Genomic DNA, 27,434 nt, shown 5'->3' on the forward strand with positions numbered 1-27,434 from the left:
AAGTAGGAAATTAAGTCCGACCCCGCAGCAGGAAATTAAGTCCCACCCCGCAGCAGAAAACGAAGACTCACTTCGTGGCAGGAAATGAAGGTTCACACCGCAGGAGGACATTAAGATTCACCGGGCAGCAGGAAATTAAGACTCACCCTGAGGTAGGAAGGGAGGACTCACCCAGCAGCAGGAAATTAAGGTTTACTCCACAGGAAATGAAGACTCACCCCAAAGCAGGAAATGAAGAATCATCCTTCATATAAACAGGATATGAAGTCCCACGCCGCAGCGGGAAATTAAGATTTACCCCAAAGTAGGAAATTAAGTTCCACCCTGCAGCAGGAAATGAAGACTCACTTCACAGCAGGAAATGAAGACTCACTCTGCAGCAGGAAATGAAGGTTTACCCAGAAGCAAGAAATGAAGGTTCTACCCTGCATCACAAAACAAAGACTCAGCCTGAAGCAGGAAATTAAGGTTTACCCCACAGCAGGAAATGAAGACTCACCCTGATGCAGGGAATTAAGACTCACCCTGCAGCAGGAAATGAAGATTCACTCCACAGCAGGAAATTAAGGTTTACCCCACAGCAAATGAAGACTCACCCTGGGGTAGGAAATGAGGACTCACCCAGCAGCAGGAAATGAAGGTTTACCCTACCGTAGGAAATTGTTTTACCTCACAGCTGGAAATGAAGACTCACCCTGCAGCAGGAAACAAATACTCACCCTGAAGTAGGATATGAAGACTCACCCCCCAGCAGGATATTAAGCTTTACTCCACAGCAAGAAATGAAGACTCACCCAGATTTAAGAAATTAATGTTCACCCCACAACAGGAAATAAATTCCCACCCCACAGCAGGAAATGAAGATCCACCTGAAGTAGGAAATTAAGTTCCACCCTGCAGCAGGAAATGAAGTCCCACCCTGCAGCAAGAAATTAAGGTTCACCCTGCAGCAGGAAATAAAGGTTTACCCAGAAGCATAAACTGAAGGTTTACCCCACAGCAGGAAATGAAGACTCACCCTGAAGCAGGAAATGACGATTCACCCCTGCAGTGAGAAATGAACATTCACCCTGGAAATTTAAATCCACTCTCTGCAGCAGGAAATTAAGATTCACCCCCCCTTAGCAAGAAATTAAGATTCACCCCCCCCCCTCCCCGCAGCAGGAAATGAAGATTCAACCCCCCCCCCCCCGCAGCAGGAAACTAAGATTGCCCCCGTAGCAGGAAATTAAGCTGGTCTCAGTGTAGGGATCTAGTTAGCCTATTGTGAGCAGCCATGTGTTCCAGCATTTTGCTAAGGCTAGGATCATATTTGTGTGATACAGAAACAAATTGCATGCTTTCCCACAGCGCAAAACAAAACGCACATTCCTTTAGCAAGTGCGCAGCAGTACCATGAATTGTTAAGGACACCCAAATGCATCTTTCTGGCATGTGTGAGAAACATACAACAAAACGCATGGTAAAAAAGCGCCATGCATTTTGGTGTGATTTATAAAAAAAAGGATTATATAGTTATTTGATACGATAAACACTCAGCAAACAATGCAGCACGTGCACTGCCACATTGCACAATTGTGAGCGTAGCCTCACTTGGATGCATATTCTGATTATGGGAGTTTTTGAAAGGAATCTGATAGAGCAGAAATATAGGAGCTGTTATTCCTTACATATTTTTAAACACACACTGGAGTTTATTTACTAAAAGCAAATAGACTGTGCAGTTGCACTCGAATATCCAATCACAAGCAAGGAAAAAAAAAGGGATAGCTTCCCTTCATTTACTAAGCTCTGGAGCAATCTGCTTCCCCATATTTCTATAAGGGCTCAATTACACTTACTTTGGCTTCAACACACATTAACAGCTAGTTTACACTTGCTTCAAAACAATGCTTCAGACCTTTTTTGTTAAAGCTCTCTGAATGCCAGTCAAAGTTCCTCTCACTAAATAAAATGGTTAGCTTACAGTCCTGTTTACATCCTACTTTTGCTTGGTGCTTCAATGAGGCTTTGGTGGAGCTTCGATGGGGCTTTGATGAGCCTTTGGTGGGGCTTTGATGAGGCTTTGTGGGGCTTCGATGAGGCTTCATTGGGGCTTTGAGGGGGCTTCGATGAGGCTTCAGTGGGGCTTCGATGAGGCTTCGTGGGGCTTCAGTGGGGCTTCAAGCGAGCTTTGCCATAGATTTCTATGGAGGCTTTGAAGCACCACTAAAGCTACATGGGGTATAATTCTTGAAGAAAAGTCGAAGCAAGGCAAAACAAAAGCAAGGTGTAAACAGGAATATTAGCTAACTATTTTATTTAGTGGCTTGGGCTAGCATTCAGAGAGCTTTAACAAAGCCTGTCCGAAGCCTTGTTTTGAAGCAAGTGTAAACTAGCCGTTAATGTGTGTTGAAGCCGAAGCAAGTGTAAATAAGCCCTGAGGAAGTAAGTGAGCATACCCAAACACCCAAACAGTGGCCCTGTTAGCTCTGATACAGCCACATCCAGAGCTTAGAAACAAGGATGATAAAGTAGGAAGGCAGGAAGGGCCTTTATTTTATTTTTATTTTTTTATTTATTACTGATATTTATGTTTTCTGAAGGCCAGCATTACAGTATAGATTCTATCTGTATCTACCAAAGTATTTTACATTATTAGGATTTCCCCTATCATATTTCCTCTTTAGTTCCTATTATTTTCAAGGCAGTGAAGATTTGAATCTAGTGTTAGATCATGGACATTGCCTGGAAAGCTATTCCATTGTTCATTATGTGTGCAGAGATTAGCCTAGACATGAAATTTACAGTCTAGCTATCAGATGCATAATAAAGAACTTTGACGTCCTGGTGCACAACCCTCATGTCTAATAAAGCCTTAATAGCCCATTACAGTCCCTGTGCTGCTCGTGTTTATTAAAATGTTGCATCGTTTTTTTTTTTGTTTGTTTTTTTTTACTAAAGTCTAATGAGATTACTGGAGGCTCAAAGCAGGCAAGAAAAGAAAAAAAGATGTGAAGGAAAGGCCTCCATTTATAGTGGCTACATAGGTTTTAAAGCAGGGGTATTTACCTTTTTGAACAGGGCATGCTGAATTTTTTATTTTTTTTGGAAGAAACAGAGTGCAAGATGTGTAAAAAAAATATCTATTTTACAGTATCAGTCATAAAAAGAAATAATTAGTCAGTCAATTTTAAGAATCCCCAACATCTGTGTCAGTGATTACAATGACAACCTCCAACACTGGTGTCAGTGACTACAAATATAAAGCCCCAGGAATGGTTTCAGTGGAGCAACATAATCCTCTCTGCACACCAGTGGTAACCCTGTCACCATGCAGGAGCCACCTTATCTCTATGAGATGTTGATGGTAATATATATGTTTAGAACCCCAGGAGTCTTGTTTCAATGTATAATTTTCAGTAAGGGCCAAATGACACTATATGGGGGTGACAGGTGTTTTACTGCATCTTAAACATTGCAGTGAATGAAATGTAGGTTTTGTACACTTTAACATAAAGCTCATACAATACAAAACAAACAACCAAAAAAAAGGGAGCTTTGTAATGCCCTGAATTGCGCACCACGCTGCCCCCTAGCGTAGCCAGTGACACAGAGCGGTCAGAGCGGTGAATTGCTCCTGCCGCTCTGCCTTGCAGTGTGAGTCGGTCCTGAGTCTCAATGAATACATTGGATACATTCCTATGCTCTGGGGAAAATTTCCTTGCAGAGTGAACAGTAAATCAACCTCTATGCGATCTCATCATTCTGGTTGAGGCAGGAGGAAGCATTTGCTCAGTCTCTTCTTCCCCAGGTATCAGACCAAAACATTGTAACTTTGTAGCAAGTCAAAAAAGGAGAGGCTGCAGTTTGGGGGGGGGGGGTGGGGATCTGTGTCAGACATTTGTGAACATAGCCGGGAATGATATTGGCACCAGGCTTAACTGATTGTTACATCTCCAAGCCAGGCTCTTAGATCCTGGTGCCCAACCTGCAGCATGCAGGATCTATGAATGGAGGGGGCACACCTTTCAATCATTTGCCCATCTTCCATGCACAAATCATGTTTCATTCATAGAAGCTGTAGTATGAATATAAGGTGGGCAGAGAGAGCTGGCATAGCCGGGTACTCTTGATGAGTGCCTGTTACAGCTCCCTTGGGTTTTTAAACTCATTGCATTAAGATTATGGTGGAAGGGGTGTGGGGGGGGGGGGGGGGTCAACGAATGAGGGAGGATTACATAAGAGACAGCAGCACAAGGGACACATTCTACCGACAGTAAGTAATGTCCCTTGTGCTGCTTTTTTTAAAATAATTTCTTTATTTTTATTTTTGCCATTTCAAACAAGGACAGGGAAAGAAAAGCTTAAATAAACACTCTTTCCATTACTTAACAATCTATTCCTTAATATATATAACCCAAAATAAATCAATATATTCTATTCTCTTTATATCTGAACTTCCATAAATTTAAATCTAATCTGTCTAAAAGGGGCAGCTGAGTTGTTAGTTAAACTCCATGCATTGCTTTAAAGATTTTAAAGTGGAAATCAATGCTGCCTTTTTTTTTCTTTTCTTTTTTCTGACCTGTAATGTAAAGCCATAATGTGCAAGTATCAGTGGCGGCCAGTGCTCGATAATTAGGGGTGAGATGGATGGCCGCCTTATCTTCTCACTCCCATCTCCCCTCCCTCCCCTGTCCGATTCAGGGAGCGCTGCTGTGGGTGAGCTAATTCAGTGGCAGCTGGTGGGTTAACGGGTCTTTTCCTCCGGCCGTACTCTCTGCTCTCCTCTCTCCTCCTCTTCCCTCCTCCTAGACATCCAATAGGATCGCCTGGCGTTTTTGACAATCAGGAAACGGGTCTCATAACCCGCTTCCTGATTGGCCGGGAGGAGGATTAGTGTGAGAATAGCGAATATTCATTCGCTGTTGTCACACAACTTGGTGGGCTTGGAGCGCAGTACTCTGCGCCTCAAGGCCACCCATTTTTTAAGCCTATTAAAGCCTCTGGCTCTAATCACATGCTTCCAAAAAAACACCCCCCATTGGAATCCATGGTCCAGTGTCCCTGTCTGTAGATCAGGGGGCTGGATGACCTGTGCGGCCTCTATGGACGGGCCGCCACTGGCTAGTATGCGTCGCATAATACCACGTTATGTGAAACTTACCTGCAAACAAAGCCCTGGATGTCACCACTGGAGGCTGCATCCGTCTTTGCCCGTCTTCCTTCCGGGCCCACATGCATGTGGAAACTGCTGGGCATGGCACAGAGCTCTGAAGAAAAGGTACGGGCGGCTGTTCCTTCAGAGCGCATGTGCTGATGAAGTCATCGGTGGCGTATACAGTAAATATCTCCTAAACGGTGAAAGTTTAGGAGATATTTACAGTACCTATAAGGAAGTCTTATTATGGGCTTGCCTATAGGTACAAACAATCCAGGGAAGTTTACTTCCTCTTTAAGGCAATCTAATGCAGGTGTGTAAACGTGTTATTAAATACAGTTTCTATATACCTGAACTTTCCCTTATTTCATTTACCAGTAATCCTTGGGCCAGCTACATTCAGTCTGGGAAAGACAGCAATAGTAGTGTGATCCGGACAGTATCACATGGTGACCACATATAATTTGACAGGTTGTACTGTATTGTGCAGTGCTGATAATCTGATACTGGGAACTTGAAGGAGGACAGAGCAGTGTCAGAGGAGTGATGACCTCATCAGTGTGAAGATGCTCAATTCCATTTGATAGGCTGGAGGTTGGTACTTGACCAAGCTGTAATGATGATCCTATTACTGTTTATGCAAACTGGCAAGCATGCCTAGACCACAATACTGGCAATAAAGAAAAACAAATATAATATATTGATACATAAGTTACAGAAGAATTCTAATTATAGTATATTTTATACATGAAGGAAAGAAAAAACATCTCTTGCTCTACCTAAAAAAAAATAATCATCCAAATGATTAATTAAGTGAGATCAAACTAACCACATATAAAAAAATATATAATGCAAAAAACTTCAATAAACACCCCTTTGACCCACTAGTACATAAATAGAGTGAATGAGTGAAAATAAGGGCAAATAAAAAATAAAATAAAAAATCAACAGTTCATTAGAACACTTCATTAAATAATCACTATTGCTATTCTATTATTATACAGGTGTTCGCCTGTGAAGTGTTTATTGATATTCAACATTGTCACGTTTTATGTGTATATGCAGTATAATGAGTATACACCTAATCACTTAATTCATTGCACTATTTCCTATGGATACATGTGTTAGTAGGGCTGTATGTTATTTAATGGAAAAACATTTTTTTTCCAAATTTCTTTTTGGAGGGGAGTGGGAGTGGTGGTGGTGGTGGGGGGGACCTCCCCCAAAAAAAGCTTTTTAAGTGTGAGCAGCGCAGCACTATTTTTTATTTTTATATTTTATACATAGTTTCATTGGTCCAGCTTGGACCTATGTAAATACTCTATATACAGTACAGTATATACCTGGCCGGTGCCTCTGGAAGCTAGAAATCACTGAAGTAGACACCACTACTCCGGTGATCTCCACTTCCTTCTGCTTCCCATGCTAAGTGACTGCCCTGCTTAACACATGTTGGCCGCTCAACACAGGTGCCATACAAAGAATGCTTTGCATTTTCTTAAACTCCCTGGCGGTATTACTATTTCTGATTTTAGGTGCTGAAAGCGGTACAATTATTTTGCATGGAAATTTGGCGTTTTATATTGTAGGCCTGCAATTCTTAGGAATAACTCTCTTAAATCTGTTCAAACCAGAGTCTAGTAGACATCCCGGGTATGATAAAGTTTATAATATAATAACTATAAATAATTATAACAAATAATAATAAAAATTATTCAATAATGTAATCAAATCCAAAAACACAGAAATTTGCTTATTTGCAGAATTGTTGCTGTCATTAGATTTAGTGTTTGATGACGAATTTCCCCACAAATCGCTATCGCTCAATTCTGCAAGTGATTCTAATTTATTATCGCTGTTTTCTAGTTGGTCTAAAATCACTTTTGACATAAAGGGACACTTTTTAGTTGCTATGGACAATCTCCGAATTCCAGGCAGAAAAAAAACTGTATTTATAATATAAAAGTGCATGCAGGGCACTGGACAGACCACTAGGGACAAAGGGGATGTGTATTTTTTTTTATACAGTACTGTAATCTTACAGATTACAGTATACTGTATGTGTTTTGTGTTTTTACTTTTTTGAATTTGGCGCTGATCTCCACTCCTGTGCGTCGTAACGCCGCAGGGAATGGAGCTCAACAGCACTCGGGCACTGTGTGAATCGAGCGGAGGACACGGCTCGCACACACAGCGGGGGGACATCGCTGGATCCAGGGGATAAGGTAGGTAACTCTCCCTGTATACAGCGATGTGATCCTGAGTCTGGCTCTGGGTTACCGCTTATGGTACTGAAATTCCGCCCCCCGCCAGACTCGGGAATACCGCCAGGGAGGTTAATGAATGCAAAGCATTCTCTGATTGGACAAGGTGGGGGGCGTGACACCAAAGCCCCACCTCTCCAGTTCGTCCAATCAAAGAACACTTTGTGTTGATTCAGAAAATACAAAGCATGAATGCTTCTCATTCTAAGTGTCTGGCCTCCTGTGTTCTGAAACTTCTGACTGCAGCAGGGCAGCTGCTCAGCATGGAACCGAAGTAAGCAATCACCACAGTGGTTTCCAGCTTCCAGGGGCATTGTCCAGGTTTGGTATATACTTTACATAGCTACACTGAATCAAGCTGGACCAATGCAACTGTGTACTGTATAAAATATCTGTACATGGAATTCTTCTTTAACCACTTCCCGACCAGCCTCCTCAGTTATACTCAGTTATACTGCAGCAGGTTGGCTGTCCTGGGCGAACCCCCGTAGCTATAGGTCAGCTCGCTTTGAGACCACTAGGGAACACTGCCGGAACTGATGCGCGTGCCCCATGATCGCTCCACACAAAAACAGAACGGAGATCTGTCAATGTAAACAGACAGATTTTACCAAAAACATGTAGTATACATATTGGCCTAAACTGATGAAAAAAAATTGTTTTTATTTGGGGGGTATTTATTATAGAAAAAACTTTTTTTTTCCAAAATCGTCGCTCTTTTTTTGTTTATAGGGCAAAAAAATAAAATCACAGAGGTGATCAATTACCACCAGCTCTATTTGTGGGGAAAAAAATTACAGCAATTTTGTTTTTAAAGAGGAAGTAAACTCTCCTACTCTGATGCTTCTTTTCATTTAGTCCATTATAATAAGTCATTATCAGACACTATCAGCCACTGTAATCCAGCCCAAATTGCATATTACTTACTGTTTAAAGAAACTTTAAAAAACTTGTTTCCAGGGGTTAGGCAGCACCATCTTAAGTATTGTTTTCTGAGTCCACAGTGGAGTGTATTTCCGCCCTTACATTGAGCACTTCCTGTACTGTTAACCAAGCCTCCTTCTCAATCCAACATTTCTATGGCAGCCCTGCTTCCCTGTTTATGGCTTACTTGTTTATTTCATAGTATTTACTTGTGATGTCTAATGTTTCCCTTTGTCAGACTTATCAGCTTCAGCTGATAAGACTGCAGTAATGGCTGCAGTTTAGAGTGTATGTGAGGTCACATGATCACATGGTGTGTAGGAGGAAGCTCTGGGTGATTAGCAGAGTTCAGTGTTGTGCCATTGGAAGTCATGATAACAGATAGATAAGACATAGAGAGTGTGCCTTAAAACAGGGGAGATCTGGGCATGCTCAGTGACGTCATTCTACAGAACAACAAGGATTACAACAATACTAAGCAAGTAAGGAGATATCTACAAGCAGTGTTCATTAGGGTTTTTTATGCTGATTTACATGGGACAAAGTTGTGGGGGAGGGTTTACAACCACTTTAACTGCTTGCCGACCGCCGGCTGTCACATAACGGCCTCCCGTTTAAACGGGGAATGCGCACGATCGTGCGCGTGCATCACTGTTCCTTCGGAGGTGGTGTGTCACGGAGACACCGCTCGCCACTGAGGGGGGTGAACAGCCATTGGGTATGGCTGTTTACCACGTGATCGGCCGTGATGAAGTCACGGCCGATCACAGATGGTTACACCCCCACTGTGCACAGTGCGTGCGCGCGATCATGGTGGCGTGTTCCCGGGAACACTGCTCGTCAACGACGCTGGTAAACAGCCATTGGCCGGCTGTATACCCACGTGATCGGCTGTGATCGTTTCACAGCGATCACTAAATGTAAACAAACCGCGGTAACAAGATGTTACTGATCATGTGTGAGGAGAAGATTGCAGTAACATCTCGTTACCGCTTACAGTGTGCACCTATCACACTGATTGCCCCCCCCAATAAAGAGGACCTGTCACCACCCATCATAGTACCTGTCACTCACAGTCCATCAGAGTACCTGTCACAGCCCATCAGAGTACCCGTGTACCTGTCACAGTCCATCAGAGTACCTGAGTACCTGTCACAGCCCATCAGAGTACCCGAGTACCTGTCACAGTCCATCGGAGTACCCGAGTACCTGTCTCAGTCCATCTAAGTACCCGAGTACCTGTCACAGTTCATCTGAGTTCCTGTCAAAGTCCATATGAGAACATGAATACCTGTCACAGTTCATCTGAGTACCTGAGTACCCGTCAGTCCATCTGAGTACCCGAGTACCTGTCACAGTCCATATGAGTACCTGTCAGAGTTCATCTGAGTACAGAGTACCTGTCACAGTCCATATGAGTACCTGAGTACCTATCACCGCCCTTCAGAGTACCCGAATACCAGTCACCAGGCCATCAGAGAACCTGTCACCAGGCCATCAGAGTACCCGAGTACCTATTTGCAGCCCATGCCTAATAGAATATACGTTGGGGTGTTTGCTTTCCAAAATGGGATAATTTTGTGGGTAATTCCACTGTCCTGGTGCTCCAGGACCTTCAAAAATGTGATGGGTAGGAATGAAATGAGATGTGTCATTTATGCTCCTAGAACACCTGAAGGTACTACTTCAATGTTCTGCCTCTGTATATGGCCATGCTGTGTAAAAGTAAAATGTGGTATCGCCATACTCAGGAGGAGTAGCAGGAATGTAGCAGAATGTGTTATAGGGTGTAATTTTTGCTATATACATGCTATGTGTTAGAAATATCTTATAAATTGACAACTTTGTTGCGTTTTCATTTTTTTCCACATTTTCCAGAAACGTCTGGAAAAAAATTACCCGTTCAAAAGATTCATTATGCCTCATAGATTATACATTGGGGTGTTTGCTTTCCAAAATGGGGTCATTTTATGGGCAATTCCATTGTCCTGGTACTCAAGGGCCTTCAAAAGTGTAATAGGTGGTTGTGAAATGAGTCATTTTTGCTCGTAGAACGTCTGAAGGTGCTACTTCAATGTTGGTGCTCTGTATGTGGCCAGGCTGTGTAAATGTCTCACACACGTGGTATCGCCATACTCCGGAAGAGTAGCAGAATGTATTTTGGGGTGTAATTTGTTGTATGCATATGCTGTGTGTGAGAAATAACCTGATAATATGACAATTTTGTAAAAAAAAAAAAAAATCTTAATATTGCAAAGAATTGTGGGAAAAAATGACAACTTAAAAAAACTCACCATGCTACCTACTTAATACCTTGGAATGTCTACTTTCTAAAAAGGGGTCATTTGGGGGGTATTTGTATTTTCCTGACTTGTTAGTGTCTCGAGAAATGAGATACACCTGATGTACTGAAGGCCTGATTAGATGTGATAAATTTTCAGTGATTGGTACCATAGTTTGTAGACTCTATAACTTTCACAAAGACCAAATAATATACATTAATTTGGGTTATTTTTAACAAAGATATGTAGCAGTATAAATGTTTGCCAAAATTTATGAAGACAAATTACTAATTAGCAAAATTTTATGACAGAAACAAAGAAAAAGGCATTTTTTTCACAAAATTTTAGTTTTTTTTTTAATTTATAGCACAAAAACCCCAAAAACCCACTAGTGATTAAATACCACTAAAAGAAAGCTCTATTTGTGTGGGAAAAAGGATGCAGGTTTCATATGGGTACAGTGTTGCATGACTGAGTAATTGTCATTCAAACTGTGAGAGCGCTGAAAATTGGTTTGGTCTGGAAGGGGGTGTAAGTGCACTGTATTGAGGTGGTTAAACAAAGTCGCACGCCTGTGCAATTGTCAGTTAAAACGATTGAGTGCAGAATAGAAAAAATGGCCTGGTCAAAGGGGGTAAATCTTCCATGGCTGAAGTGGTTAAAGTAATATTCCACCTTTTGCAAAAATGTATAAATGCATCTACATTATATTGAGGTATGGACTTTTTGGTTTCGGGGCTGGAGGCAGTAATAATGGACTGTGAGTGAATTCAATGTCCAAACAGATACTGGCTGCCCAAAAGTTATCACGTTTGGTAGCTTGACGCAAATACTCAAAATAATGATAAATAATATTTTATCAGCCTCCTAGGGGTTGATTTATTAAAGTAAAATAGGCTGTTTAGTTTGCAAGGGAAGTTGCACCACCCATAGTAATTTTCCCCAGAACTTAGTGAAGACAGACGCTCTGCTGACTTCCATCATCCAAACGTGCAACATTTTTTTGTTGTCATCGCACGTGATTAGCAATTCTTTGCAAAGTGAAATTTCACCACATTCGCTACGTTCTGGGGAAAATTCCATTGCAAGACAAACATCTTATTTGCCTTTAATAAGTCAATCCCAGAGCGGACTGTTTTGAAAGAGTTGATCGACTAAAAAAATTGTACTGTGAGATGAAACTGAAAAACAGCATTGTGTATAGCTAAACTAAAAAAAAAGAAATAAAAAACAGCTTATGTAATGAGCAAATATGCCTAGCCCCATTTACATCTATAATAACAAATTGTTATGTTTTTCTAACTCTATGCGCCCACTGCAAGAGATAAATGATTACCTTTTGTATCACTTGACCCTCTCTTTTAGATTGTAAGTTCTAATGAGCAGAGCACTCTGCTTCCTACTCTATTGAATTGTATTGTAACTGTACTGTCTGCCCTAATGTTGTAAAGCACTGCCCAAACTGTTGCGCTATATAAATCCTGTATAATAATAAAAATAATGTCATGGGGAGTATAGTGCTGGCTCTATTACCTACCCGTCTCCCCGCTCCAGGTGGCTCCTCCTCTGCTTGAAGCTCTGGTCTATGTATGGCGACTCTGCACCATTATGTACGACATACCTACTCACCTCAATGATAAAGAGGGACAACTTTTAGCGCACAGTGTGTAAGCAAATGACATATTCCTGCCACATCTCCAGTTACATGGACCACAAAGATCTAATATGCAGATAATGATTGACTAAATCACAAGTGCTTTTACGACATCCCTTTTACTTTATTTTTGCTTTTAAAAATAACAAATGCAGTAAAATAGAGGTTGAACAAAAAGCTAATAGCATCATAACAATTTTAATAGTAAAATAATACATACAGTATTGTATAGAGATGTACACATCGAATCAAAAAGAGGGACTAAGGCTGCACGAAAGGCACCTCCTCCTCCAAATGAGGGACATTAACCCTGTATTGTGTGCTGTGGAGTGTGAACAGAGTTATCCTCAGCAAAGTGAATTTCCACTTTTACAGCCAAATGGGGATGACCCCTACTTTTTTTTTTTAACATGTCTGCATTTACATAGCATAACTTAAAAATAGCATAGCAAATATTTTTTTTTAAATTGCAGCTTTACGTTTTTTAGATGCTTTATTCTGGACTCTCCAGCAAGGAAAATCTTAGGTAGCTCTCTTTGTTTATGAGAGAGTGCGATGGACAGCTGTGTTCCCTAAAATAAACACTGTCTGAACTGTGTAGGCAGATCATAAAGTGGTTCTAAAGGCTGAAGGTTTTTTAAAAAACCTTCAGTATGCAGCTTCCCCTGCAGTCCCTCTAATACTTACCTGACCCCGATCGTGATCCAGCAATGTGCACAAGAGCAGCTGCTCTTCCAGGTCTCTGCCTCCTCTTTGGCTCCCCTAGCTCTCAATCACAGCCAGTGAGGAGGTAACGGGGCCAAGTCCCATTCTGTATGTCTTGCGTGGCTTGAGAGTAAGCACACACGAGTGCCCCTATAGCACTCGCAGCTTGCTATGGGGGCACTCTGTGTAGAGGAGGAGCCAGGAGTGCCAGCAGGGGGACCCAAGAAGAGGAGGTTCAGGGTTGCTCTGTGCAAAACCATTACACAAAGCAGGTCAGTATAACATGTTTGTTACTTAAACATGTCTGTCCTAACAAAGGTTAAAGGTTTAAAGACTGGGTTCTTGCATTGTTTGTAAATGAGGACAGACTTGGGACAGCCTCATTCTAACATTTAAAAGACCTTGAAGTCAGGCAGGACATCTCCTCCTGGAAACATCCAAAAGGTAAGAAATATAATTTTTTTAATAAAAAAACAGGTGTTAATGGGAACACTTAGCAAACATATAGTGGGGAACACTTAGCAAAAACACATAATGGGGAACACTTAGCAAACATATAGTGGAGAACACTTAGCAAACATATAGTGGGGAACACTTAGCAAACATATAGTGGGGAACACTTAGCAAACATATAGTGGGGAACACTTAGCAAACATATAGTGGGGAACACTTAGCAAACATATAGTGGGGAACACTTAGCAAACATATAGTGGGGAACACTTAGAAAACATATAGTGGGGAACACTTAGCAAACATATAGTGGGAAACACTTAGCAAACATATAGTGGAGAACACTTAGCAAACATATAGTGGAGAACACTTAGCAAACATATAGTGGGGAACACTTAGCAAACATATAGTGGGGAACACTTAGCAAACATATAGTGGAGAACACTTAGCAAATATATAGTGGGGAACACTTAGCAAACATATAGTGGGGAACACTTAGCAAACATATAGTGGGAAACACTTAGCAAACATATAGTGGAGAACACTTAGCAAACATATAGTGGAGAACACTTAGCAAACATATAGTGGAGAACACTTAGCAAACATATAGTGGAGAACACTTAGCAAACATATAGCAAACATATAGTGGAGAACACTTAGCAAACATATAGTGGGGAACACTTAGCAAACATATAGTGGGGAACACTTAGCAAACATATAGTGGAGAACACTTAGCAAATATATAGTGGGGAACACTTAGCAAACATATAGTGGGGAACACTTAGCAAACATATAGTGGGGAACACTTAGCAAACATATAGTGGGGAACACTTAGCAAACATATAGTGGGAAACACTTAGCAAACATATAGTGGACTGGAGAACACTTAGCAAACATATAGTGGAGAACACTTAGCAAATATATAGTGGAGAACACTTAGCAAACATATAGTGGGGAACACTTAGCAAACATATAGTGGAGAACACTTAGAAAATATATAGTGGGGAACACTTAGCAAACATATAGTGGGGAACACTTAGCAAACATATAGTGGGGAACACTTAGCAAACATATAGTGGAGAACACTTAGAAAATATATAGTGGGGAACACTTAGCAAACATATAGTGGGGAACACTTAGCAAACATATAGTGGGGAACACTTAGCAAACATATAGTGGGGTTTTCTCAAATGTGACTGCAAAACTGGAAACACACTTTAGGCTAGATGCACACTAATGCGTTTTTGCAGAAATGCAGGGAATTTTTTTTAATATGGGTTTCTATAGAACATATTCACATTGATGCATTGTTGAGCCTCTGCGTTTTTGGAAAGGGTCGGGGGCTTTTAAGAAGCAGTTGAGGGGGACCAGTTGTAGCCCTGGAGGGACCCCATTGATGTGAGGAATAAGGTAGGTATTTGTTCTTATTCTTCGACCCCTAAACTATTGAATAAGTGTCGATTTTTTGATATCCCTGGAGTTGGGCCTTAAAGCATAAGGACCCATTCATACGATTACGTACGTCAAACCAGTTTAGTTTACAAAGGTTGCCTTTAATAAAATGAATTTTAAAGCAATTTTCTCACAGATTGTCATGCATGTTTGGCATAGAATGAATCTTTTGTAGTATCTTATTAAATTCAAAAGGGTGTCAATGAATCATTTGACGCTTGACATGAGCGAGTTATGAAATAACCTGTGAGCTATGCTCCTAGGCTCTCTTAATAGGGAACATAGATAGGGATAACGTGACTGTGCTTTGTTATAATAATAGTTCCTTGAAGACTGTGAGTGAGCTCACTGGGCAGTATCACAGGGAGTCCACAGATAACTTGGAGCTGTTTTACAACAGCAACAAGAATGCTACAGGCTGCTCAGCTGTTGACAAGCCTGACTGGCTGAGAACACCAGTTAAATTTAGCACACCAGAGACTGTTCAACAAAGTCTGCAGTCTAACAGAGCCTGAGGAGCCCAAAAGAGAGGAAACATTATCTCAGAACCATTCCGCCAAGCTGCAACAACACCTAGCAACAGTTGAGGTGGGGGAAAAAAAAAAATCTTTCATCGAAAAACACTGGGTGGGAGCATGTGTGACCTCCTCCTTCACTGACTGGGATATCTACATTTACTGGACAAGATCAGCTCAGCAGCTGATAGAGCAGTGTAGGTTGTCTGCTGGATACCCTGTCAATGGAAAATAGCACTCAGGTTTACTCTTCCCTCTGACAGACATTCTTTGCTTTTCAAGAAAAGTCACCAGAACCCAAATTCACCAAACCGCTGTTGTCACAAACTCATCTTTGGTCTCTGTTTAAACTGCCAGGTAAGGCAAACAAATTTTTACTTTAATATTAAATACGCAGATATTTAATTTTGTATATATTTTATTAATTATTGATATTAATGTATTTCAATTATCTAAAGAAATGTGTGTGTGTGTATAGTGTGTGTGTGTATATATATATATATATATATATATATATATATATATAAATTTATTTTTATTATTGTTCATAGATACAGTATTTATGTCCAAGGGGAGATTGCAACATATTTATTGAAAACATCAAAAAAAATTACAAGATATTGACAATTTGTTGTCTTTTTATTTATTTTTATTTTTTACTTTTTAATACTTTTCCCATATACTGCAGCCCCCCTTTGGACTTTTTTCTACATATTGTACCTGGAGGCAGGGCTCTGGTTGTTAGCATTCACTGCACTACTTACAGGTGCTGTCCACCTTTATAAAATATAATATATATATATATATATATATATATATATATATATATACAGTATCTCACAAAAGTGAGTACATCCCTCATATTTTTGTAAATATTTTATTACATCTTTTAATGTGACAACACTGAAGATATGACACTTTGCTACAATGTAAAGCAGTGAGCGTACAGCTTGCATAACAGTGTCAATTTGCTGTCCCTTCAAAATAACTCAACACACGCCCATTAATGTCTAAACCGCTGGCAACAAAAGTGAGTACACCCCTAAGTGAAAAAGTCCAAATTGGGCCCAATTAGCCATTTTCCCTCCCCGATGTCATGTGACTCGTTAGGTGTTACATGGTCTCGGGTCTGAATGGGGAGCAGGTGTGTTAAATTTGGTGTTATCGCTCTTACTTTCTCATACTGGCCACTGGAAGTTCAACATAGCACCTCATGGCAAAGAACTCTCTGAGGATCTAAAAGAAAATGAATTGTTGCTCTACATAAAGATGGCCTAGGCAATAAGAAGATTGTCAGGACCCTGAAATTGAGCTGCAGCACTGTGGCCAAGACCATACGGTGGTTTAACAGAATGGGTTCCACTCAGAACAGGCCTCGCCTTGGTCAACCAAAGAAGTTAAGTGCACTTGCTCAGCGTCATATCCAGAGGTTGTCTGTGGGAAATAGATGTATGAGTGCTGCCAGCATTGCTGCAGAGGTTGAAGGGGTGGGGGTGGGGGGTCAGCCTGTCAGTGCTCAGAACATACGCTGCACACTGCATCAAATTGGTCTGCATAGCTGTCATCCCAGAAGGAAGCCTCTTCTAAAGATGATGCACAAGAAAGCCTGCAAAACAGTTTGCTGAAGAGAAGCAGACTAAGGACATGGATTACTGGAACCATGTCCTGTGGTCTGATGAGACCAAGATAAACTTATTTGGTTCAGATGGTGCCAAGCTTGTGTGGCAGCAACCAAGTAAGTGTGCCTTGGCTATAATCAAGCATGGTGGTGGGAGTATCATGGTCTGGGGCTGCATGGGTGCTGCCGGCACTGGGGAGCTACAGTTTATTGAGGGAACCATGAATGCCAGCATGTACTGTGAGATACTGAAGCAGAACACGATCCTCTCTCTTCCAAGACTGGGCCGCAGGGCAGTATTCCAACATAACGACCCCCAATACACCTCCAAGACGACCACTGACTTACTAAAGATGCCAAGGGTAAAGGTGATGGACGGGCCAAGAATGTCTCCAGACCTAAACCCTATTGAGCATCTGTGGGGCATCCTCAAATGGAAGGTGGAGGAGTACAAGGTCTCCAACATCCACCAGCCCTGTGATGTCGTTATAGAGGAGTGAAAAAGGACTCCAGTGGCAACCTGTGAAGCTCTGATGAAAATAATGGGGCCACACAAAATATTGACACTTTGGGCCCAATTTGAACATTTTCACTTAGGGGTGTACTTACTTTTGTTGCCAGCGGTTTACACATTTATGGCTGTGTGTTGAGCTATTTTGAGGGGACAGTAAATTTACACTATTATACAAGCTGTACATTCACTACTTTACATTGTAGCAAAGTGTAATTTCTTCAGTGTTGTCACATGAAAAGATAGAATAAAATATTTACAAAAATGTGAGGGGTGTACTCACTTTTGTGAGATACTGTATATATATATATATATATATATATATACACAAATAGACGATATGAGACACAGGTACTCTCTTGCTCATTCTTTATTTAATCTTGCATAGCACAAAGAAAATTTGAATGACTGTTTCGGGCATCCTTACCCTTTCTAAAATTCAGCGGGATGCCCAAAACAGTTGTTTGCCCCTAATGTCCCTTGTGTTATACAAGAGTAAATAAAAAAAAAAGAAGAAAGATCAAGAGTACCTGTGCCTCATCCTATCTATTTAGAGTTACATGTTTGGCAGTGGAGGGAGCCTACTAAGTGAATGGGCACGGACCGCCTAAAATGGAATATGTACAGCTCACTATTTTTTTGTGTATACATGCATATATACTGTATACTTCCTGTTGGAGGGTGACTACGTTCATTCTCCATAGTCGCACTGTAGAAATGTAGCCACCCTCTCTTGCTCTTCCCATAGCCTAGGGACCTAATGGGATTATGGACTTGGACTATGGGATTTGTAGTTTGCACATGACCGCAATTAACGTAATCTGCTCATTCCAAACATACAGAAGTGAGAAGGAAAAGCAAAAGTTTGGGTGATTACAGAAAATGTTACAAATAGGCAAAGAAACACAGTAAGAAACAATTTCATGAAAAATTGATTACAAGGCCATTAAGTAGTAGATGAGTATAGATTATTTTTGGAGAATAAGGATATCCTTACATGTCGCTTTAAAATGTTATGTGCTTTTGCCTGTAGAAACAATATCTTTTCTACCTACATGTTTATGTTCATATCTGAATGTTAACACGGCATCTAAATGAGGATGTACGCAACTGTCATTATGAAGATAACATATTTGGGTTTATTTTATAAGGTATAGATAAAGGATAGCAGAGTTTATTGTTTTCTTATCTCAATAACTCTGATTGTCACTATGGGCTGCTTTACAGAATTGCTTTATATACTGCTTATAAATATTCTTAAAATATTTAAAAGGGTAACTCCACTTTCATGGGAAAAATAGCAAGTAAAAAAAATCTGTAATTTTCTGTAAAATGCAATGAAATATGGTAACCTAGAGGCGTTCTGTACACAGATGGTGTACAGAATGCCCCCCAGAAATGTAATTTCCTGCTTGTGTGATTGGCTCACTGATTTCCTCAGAAGTCTGCACTAAGAAGTAGGTCATATGTTTGGCACCTCGTGCAACAAAAATATAATTTTTGGTGAGATGCTTCCAAAGGGAAATCACATCTAAAGGGTCACTTTCCTCATTAGAACCCTACAAGTGCAGCAGCTGATTGATAATTATGAATCACTCCCATTCACATCCACTTGGACACAGACAAGCAAACAGCTATTTCTTCAGAATAACAAAAGGTAGGAATCTGCAACAAAGTTTGTTAAAATCCATGCGATGTACATAGATCACCCCAAGGGAAATGCTTTTTTTTCTCAACAAAACTCTAGTTATTCTTTAACCACTTCCATACTGGGCCATGGTAATATGACGCAAGCAGAAACATCTCCTCTCTCCTGGTGGATGTCATATGACATCCTCCAGACCTTGCTGCTCCTGCAGGCCCCCTGGGGCCCATCGTGCAGCGATTGAAGAAGGATGCGCATCCCTCGGCACACAGTCCATCCCGATGAGGGTAAAGAGCCAATAACAATGGCTCTTTACCACCTGACCGGCTTTGTCCAATCACAGCTGGCCATATGTGTTGTGCTTGTAATCGCTGCTTGTGCCCTCCCCCGGGGGCATGCATTGCAGGGATCGAGGATGAGGCGTGTCCCTCGGACACAGCCCATCCCCAATCAGGGTAAAGAGCCAATGACATTGGGTATTTACCATGTGACCGGCCATGTCCAATCACAGCCAGTGACATGTGCTGTGCTTGTAATCACCGCTCGTGCGTGCCCCCAGGGGCATGCAGTGCAGCAATCGGGAATGAGGCGTGTCCCTTGGACACAGCCCATCCCTGATCAGGGTAAAGAGCCAATAAAATTGTCTCTTTACCATGTGACCATCTTTGTCCAATCACAGCCAGTGACATGTGCTGTGCTCGTAATTGCCGCTCATGCACGCCACCGGGGGCGTGCAGCCCGCCGATTGGGGATGAGGGTGTGTCCCTAATTTTGCTCTTTACCACATGACCGGCTGCGCCCAATCACAGCCGATCACAAATGTCAACAAACGGCTGTAGTGCCGTTTCTGGGTTCTCCTTCTCAGTGTGTGAGGAGGAGCCCTGGAAGAGAAATGTGCTGCAGTACAGTGTTGTTCCCAGATTGCCCCACAAATAAAGAGGACCTGTCACTAGCCCATCAGAGTACCTGTCACAGCCCACAAGAGTACCTGTCACCTGACCCAGAGTACCTGTCACCACCCCAGAGTACCTGTCACCAGCCCCAGAGTACCTGTCACCAGCATCAGAGTACCTGTCACCAGCATCAGAGTACCTATCACCAGCACCAGAGTACCTATTGCAGCCCTTCAGAGTACCTGTCATAGCCCATCAGAGTACCTGTCAACAGCCCCATTGTGTCTGTCACCAGCCCCATTGTATCTGTCACCAGCCCCAGAGTACCTGTCACCAGCCCCAGAGTACCTCTCACTAGCATCAGAGTACCTGTCACCAGCCCCAGAGTACCTGTCACCAGAATAAGTGTACCTGTCACCAGCCCCAGAGTATTTGTCACCAGCACATCAGAGTACCTGTCACCAACCCATCAGAATACCTGTCACCAGCCCATCAGAGTATCTGTCACCAGCCCATCAGAGTACCCGAGTACCTGTCACAAGCCAAACAGAGTACCTGAGTACCTATCACCAACCCTTCAGAGTACCCGAGTACCTGTCACCTGCAGTAAAGTGATGTTCCTCCAATTGCCCCACACACCAGCCCCAGAGTACCTGTCACAAGCCCCAGGTTACCTGTCAGCAGCATCAGAGTACCTGTCACCAGCATCAGAGTACCCGAGTACCTCTCACTTGTCACTAGCCCCAGAGTATCTGTCACAAGCCCCAGAGTACCTGTCACCAGCATTAGAGTACCTGTCAACCCATCTGAGTATCCGAGTACCTGTCACCTGCAGTATAGCGATGTTCCCCCATTTGCCCCACACACCAGCCCCAGAGTACCTGTCACCATCATCAGAGTACCTGTCACCATCATCAGAGTACCTGTCACCAGCCCATCAGAGTACCTGTCACCAGCCCATCTGAGTACCTGAGTACCTATCACCAACCCATCAGAGTACCCGAGTACCTGTCACCAGTCTATCATTGTACCTGGGTACCTGTCACCAGCCCATTAGAGTACCTGAGTACCTTTCACTAGCTCATCAGAGTACCCGAGTACCTGTCACCAGCCCATGCCTCATAGAATATAAGCTGGGGTGTTTAAAATGGGGTCATTTTGTGCGAAATTCCATTGTCCTGGTGTTCCAGGACCTTCAAAAGTGTGATAGGTTGTCAGGAAACTAAATGTGTATTTATGCTCCTAGAATGCCTGACGATGCTCTTTGTATGTTGGGCCTCCTTATGTGGCTAGGCTGTGCAAAAGTCTCACAGATGTGTTATTGCCATACTCAAGAGGAGTAGCAGAATGTATTTTGGGGTGTAATTTTTGCTATGTACATGCTATGTGTTATAAAAATCTTATAAATTGACAACTTTGTGTAAAAATATAAGTTTTAATTTTCTTTCGACATTTTCCATATACTTTTTTGAAAACAATGACAAGTTCAAAAGACTCATTAGGCCTCAAAATATATGCCTTGGGGTATTTGCTTTCCAAATTGGAGTCATTTTGTGGGTAATTCCACTGTCCTGATGTTCCAGGACCTTCAAAATGTGATAGGTAGGAATAAAATTAGATGTATAATTTATGCTCCTAGAACACCTGGCCAGGTGGAAAGGTCTCACACATGTGGTACTCCCTCCACTCCTCTCCTATACACAGAAGACCTTTTCCACCATCAAATTTTCATTTTTATTTTAATTTTTTATATTTTCATTCAATTGGACTTTCACATCTGATTTGTTTTGATTTCATTCACCGTCTTCACATATATTTCATCGCAAGATTTTTTTCACCTTCTGGACTTAATCTTATTCCTTCTTTATTTTTATTTATATATATTTATTTATTTTTAATTTTGCAACTTTGGCATGTTCTGCAATTTCACACAGTGTGTTATATATATTTGTTGCACTTACTCTTTCACTTGTATTCACGCCTGTATAATTTTGAATATTTGTTCTTGCCGTCCCCCTTTTATGGCCATTCAATTGGTCACGCCATAATCACAGTCACAGGCACTTTTAGTATTTGTAATTTTTGCATTCCACTATTTTATATTGATTGATTCATGGTAATTTAGTAACATAGTACTAATTACTTATTTATTTATCTCAGCCATTTAATTTATCGTGGATTTTATATCCTTATTTCAATTTATTAACCAGCACGCTGGAAAATTTATATTCACTTTAAATTTATATTCACTTTGTATTCACTATTTAATATTGATTGATTTTTAACACTATATTATTTATTGATTTTATTACTTATTTCATTTAGTTTTATTCTGGATTTTAAAATTATTAGCCAGCAAGCTGGAAAATTTTGTACATTTTTACGATATCCATATTTAGTGAGTTTAATAAGGTATAGCGCCACATCTATTTTCTTTTCCTCACCTATCTCATTGTTCCATCCACTTGGATGGAAACAAAATAGAGGCTGCTCTTACCTACATTACATTATATATACTCTCTGTATAACAAACTCCATAGCGCATCCTATCCCTTTGTTTTTATCTCGTAATTGGAAGTATGCTTATGCTGTGTTTGAGAAATAACTTGTTATTATGACAATTTTGTGTAAAAAAAAAAAAAAAAGAAAAAAGAATTACTTTTTTAAGAATTGTGGGAAAAAATTACAACTTCAAAAAACGCATGATGCCTCTTACTAAATGCCTTGGACTGTCTACTTTCCAAAAAGTCATTTGGGGGGTATTTGTACTGTCCTGATATTTTAGGCCCTCTAGAAATGAGCTAGGCCATCAGTACATCAGGTGTGATACATTTTTAATGAATTGCCCCATAGCTTTTAGACTCTATAATTTTCACACAGACCAAATAATATACACTAATTTGGGTTATTTTTACCAAAGATATGTGGCAGTATAAATTGTGGCCCAAATTTATGAACAAAAATTACTTATTTGCACAATTTTATAACAGAAACTATAAAAATTTGTTTTGTTTTTTTTCAACATTTTTGCTCTTTAAAAAAAAAAAAAAAACACAAAACCCAGTGGTGACTAAATGCCACCAAAAGATAGCTCTATTTGTGTTAAAAAAAAAACACAATACACATTTTGTTTAGGTACAGTTGTGCATGACGAGTGTGAGAGCGCTGAAAGCTGAAAATTGGTCTGGGCAGGAATGGGGTATAAGTGCCATGTATTGAATTGGTTAAAATTGTTATATTTAAAATATGGCGTAAAGACTGGGAAGAGTCAGCAAACTGTAGTGCAACTGTTGGTAATACCAGCCCACATACCTGTGATTTTATCACACTGAGTGTGGAGCATAAACAGCTGCAACTGATAACCTTTAACAGCTGAATGAATTGTCAGTTCTGCAGGTTTCAACTGATTACCTGTTCTTTCAGTCAACAGTGTAAATATTATTGTTATTATACAGCATTTATATAGCCGCAAAAGTCTGCACAATGCTTTACAAAATAAAGGGAGACAGTACAGTTACAATGTAATTTAAGATAAGAGGGGTATGAGGGCCCTGCTTGTGAAAGCTTACAATCAAAAAGATTTGTGTTTATATGGTGTTATATGGTGTATATTGTATATACAGTAGATAGCTAGTTATACAGTATATAACAGTTTACAGCGAATGTACACATGTAAGGTCATAAGCACTTGGTGCGGTGGATCTATCATAATCAGAAAGGAAGTGCAGACACTAATGAAGGTATGAATCCAAAAAGATTTCAGGTTAGTGTAACCAGAATTAATGTTACTAAACTATGCAGGAGTCTTTTTTTTTCCACAAGCTGACAACAGCAGGTATGCTTATTGTTGGGTTTGAACTTATTTGCATGCTCTTGAGTTGTTGTGATGTTGTTCCCTCTTTGTGGCTGGCCACCTCCTTGCAGGGGCTTTTTGCAGCTTTTTTGTTATCTGCCCCCAGGTCCCTCCTACACTATCAGCTCCCGGTTGGAACCATCTCTATGGATTCCTTTTCATAGTATTGTGATCCTGTTTGCAATACACACATGCCATTTGATCTACACTATTTTGTTCATTTTTGATTCGGTCAACATTGACATATACCCATACAAAAAAATTATTTCTGGGCTGTTTCTTGAAGAAGTGGGTGCTGTCTCATGAAACGCATAGAGAGCATTAAGCCTTCATGAACTGTTCATTACATGCTTCAACCAATTATGGGTGTTACGTTGTATTTACATGCTTGGTATGTGGATACTGATGATGTGATCATAATCAAATTATATTAATGTCTTTTTGTTAGTCATTTTAAATATTTTTGTAATAAACTTTGCACATTTTTTATACCTTGTTTGACCTATTTTTAGCACCACTCACAAAAGTCCCATGGGCAAAGTTCTTTTTTGCATTTTCTGTATAAGTGAGGACTGAGTGTTGGTAGGGTTCGAGTTCAGGTGACCTTTCTCTATATTTATGTTTGGGCACTTGGAGGTTGCCACCAACCGGAGGGCTTCCGAAGAGTGTTGTTCGCGATTCGCTGAGGAAAAGTAGCGAGTGGACCGCTATTGTGTTGAAAGCTGCCAGATCCCTTCACAGACTTACACAAAGTTTGCCCCAACTATTGATCCAGATCTCCGCTGCGCAGGCCTTCTGCAGAAGCGAAGGAGGCATCCTACTGCTAGAGCCTACACCATCCTACCCACTAGTCAGCTCAAGGACATTAACTGGACCCACAGTTATGCTGGATACTGAAATTGTTTATAATGTTCTTCTTTCAAGGAATTTGTGCCTTCTATTCAGTACATACAACTGCCATGGTGTTCTGCTGTTCTGATGAACTAGGCCCAAACGGTTCCTCTACCTTCTGCTTCATCATCCAACTTGTTGAAACTGTATCATAAAAATTCCTACCATTCCCCAGCCCATCCCACTGGGTGCAGGATTATAACAACTTTCACTATAGACATATCTTATTCACACGCACCAATGTGTTTAAGGGTCCGAACTTAGCTGGGAGAAGAGCAACACTAAGAACTGTATTCAAGTTACTTGATCTGAGGGTCTATCTGCATTTGATCTTAGATCTTTTAATACAGATCTAAGCTTGGTCCCTCATTTTGAGAGCTCCCAAGTGACTATGCCCCAGGGTTGCCAACCCCCCATGACTTTATTTTAAACTGACAAAATATGAAAAAATTACTTATGGAGTACACTTTTTTACTGACACTGCTAAATATGACAGACACTTCTATTAAAAACTAAGACAATCAAAATTTAAGCAGTATAAATGATATGTAAACTTTAACAATACTTATAACAAATACACTGCCCGGCTTTACAATTAAAAACTCAAAACAGAGTGACAAAATGTGAGCATGACTAGGATTATGAAGAGTCGGGCACCCTAGGACAAAACAGAAAAACAAGTTCTGTGGCATGCAAATCACATCATAGTCACCAGGGTCCATAGAATTCCCTTTTACATCAGAGTCTTGAGAGCCCCCTTACATCAGAGCCCGCAGAATTCCTCTTTATATTAGAGTTGCTCCCCTTAAATCATAGTTTGCACAGCCCCGTTACATCAGAGTTACGTCAGAGTTACGTCAGAGTTCCTCTTTACAATGTAAGGGAGAACTTTGCAAACTCTGATGTAAGGAGGAACTCTGGGAACTGGCTAGTCCCCCTCCAGAGTCTGGGCAGACTTGTCCCATTTCCATTCTCAGTTCACTGCAAGGCGGAAGGGAGATGGAGCAAGTCTAGACAGGAAGAGGAAGTTACATCTTCCTCCAGCCCGTGCATGCACTTCATGGTTACTAGGATGCTGGGTGGCCTTAGCAACCAATAATTCTGACAGCGGGGGACAGCAGGAGATTTCATAGTGTAAACTGCTCTGGAGACCACAGGGGAGGCCAGCCTTCTTTTTTTTTTTTACAGACAGTTTGTCCCATCCACAGCCATTTATGTCCAGAAAATTACAGATGGTTGGCAACCTTGCTTAGTCCATACCCCATATTGGTTGTAGCACTTTACCTATATTTCATTAACAGCACGCACTTGACCATTACTTTATATTGCTTTTGCCACATAGATTTTCCGTTGTGCAGGCAGCTAATTGCGTTTGTGTTTTTTTAGACAGCGCGGTTTTGTCTTTTTTTTTTTTTTTCTCATACCCCAAATTAATTTCTACTCTTGTCAATTGCTGTGCTCATCCTATGAGGGGAAATATATTTGAAACTGTCGGGTGTTACAGTATATGCTGGGTTTTTAAATTACAACAAAGAACCCTGTATACAGTGTATACCTGACTGTGTGTCTTCCATTGTTATGCTTTATGTTGACTGACCTTAACTTGTCAATACACTCTGCTATTTAACATTGAGTTGCGAGTTTAATTCCTGTGTGTCCCTTAAAGTATATAAAAGGCATTATATTGGTTGTTAAAGTGACTGTAAAGCTTACATTTTTTTTCATTAAAATAACAAACATGTTATACTTACCTGTTCTCTGCAATGTTTTTTACAGAAAGCAGCCTGGAACCAATGCTTCTCGGGTCCCCTGCCAGCACCCCTGGCTTCTCCTCCCTTCTAAGTGCCCCCATAGCAAGCTGCTTGCTATGGCTTTGGGGTCACTCATGCAGGCTAACTTCCAAGCAGGGCTGTTTGCGTCTGTTCAGACACACTGCCTGGCTCAGCCCTGACCCCCGCTCTCTGCTCACAGATTTTGACTGACAGCAGCAGAAGCCAATGGCTCCCACTGCTCTCAGCCAAGCCTCTGAGAGCTGGGAGAGGGGAGAAGAGCTGGTGCAGAAGTGCACAGCTCTGGACTGAGTTCAGGCTCAGTTGAGTATTTAGTGAGGGCTATGGGGGGAATTTGAGTAGGCTACATTAATATACTCACATCAGTGAATTGTGAATTCTAATTCATAAACTTTGTACTTTATCAGTGCATTTTATAATAGTTCTTATTGAATAGGTTCATAATGTGTAAGTGTATAGGTAGATGCAATGAGGGGAATTTACTAAAACCGAAGAAAATTAAATCTGGGGCAGCTGTGAATAGTAACCAGTCAGCTTCTAGCTTAAAGCTGGCCATTGATGGATCCAAATTTGTCCAGTTCAGCAGGGACCAGATGAATTTCAATATATCTATGGCTATTCCTTTTCATGAGAAGTCAATCTAATGATCATTGTTGGAAGATTTTGCTTCAATCGGCACATAGGAGTCAATCTGCAAAATCTGCATACATTTTTTTTACTTTTTGTCATAATATAGGAGACAAAAAGCCCCCTATGTCAGGGGTAGGCAACCATGGCCCTCCAACTGTGGTGAACCTACAAATTCCATCATATCTCTGCCTCTAGGAATCATGCCTGAGATTGT

At 40.9% G+C, this 27,434-nt stretch overlaps 1 protein-coding gene across 2 annotated transcripts in view; it reads left to right on the forward strand.

Moving 5' to 3' along the window:
- Positions 1-15,294: 15,294 nt before the first annotated feature.
- FILIP1 (filamin A interacting protein 1) overlaps positions 15,295-27,434 on the forward strand; it is a 234,201-nt gene continuing 222,061 nt past the window's right edge. For both annotated transcript variants that reach the window (XM_077487368.1, XM_077487371.1), the window contains exon 1: positions 15,295-15,746. The gene's annotated coding sequence lies outside the window, so the exon portion shown is untranslated. The remainder of the gene's footprint in view (positions 15,747-27,434) is intronic.

The sequence above is a fragment of the Lithobates pipiens genome, unplaced genomic scaffold (genome assembly GCF_037356315.1).
Source record: "Lithobates pipiens isolate NorthernLeopardFrog02 unplaced genomic scaffold, aLitPip1_a1.2 Scaffold_18, whole genome shotgun sequence".
NCBI classification, from domain to species: domain Eukaryota; kingdom Metazoa; phylum Chordata; class Amphibia; order Anura; family Ranidae; genus Lithobates; species Lithobates pipiens.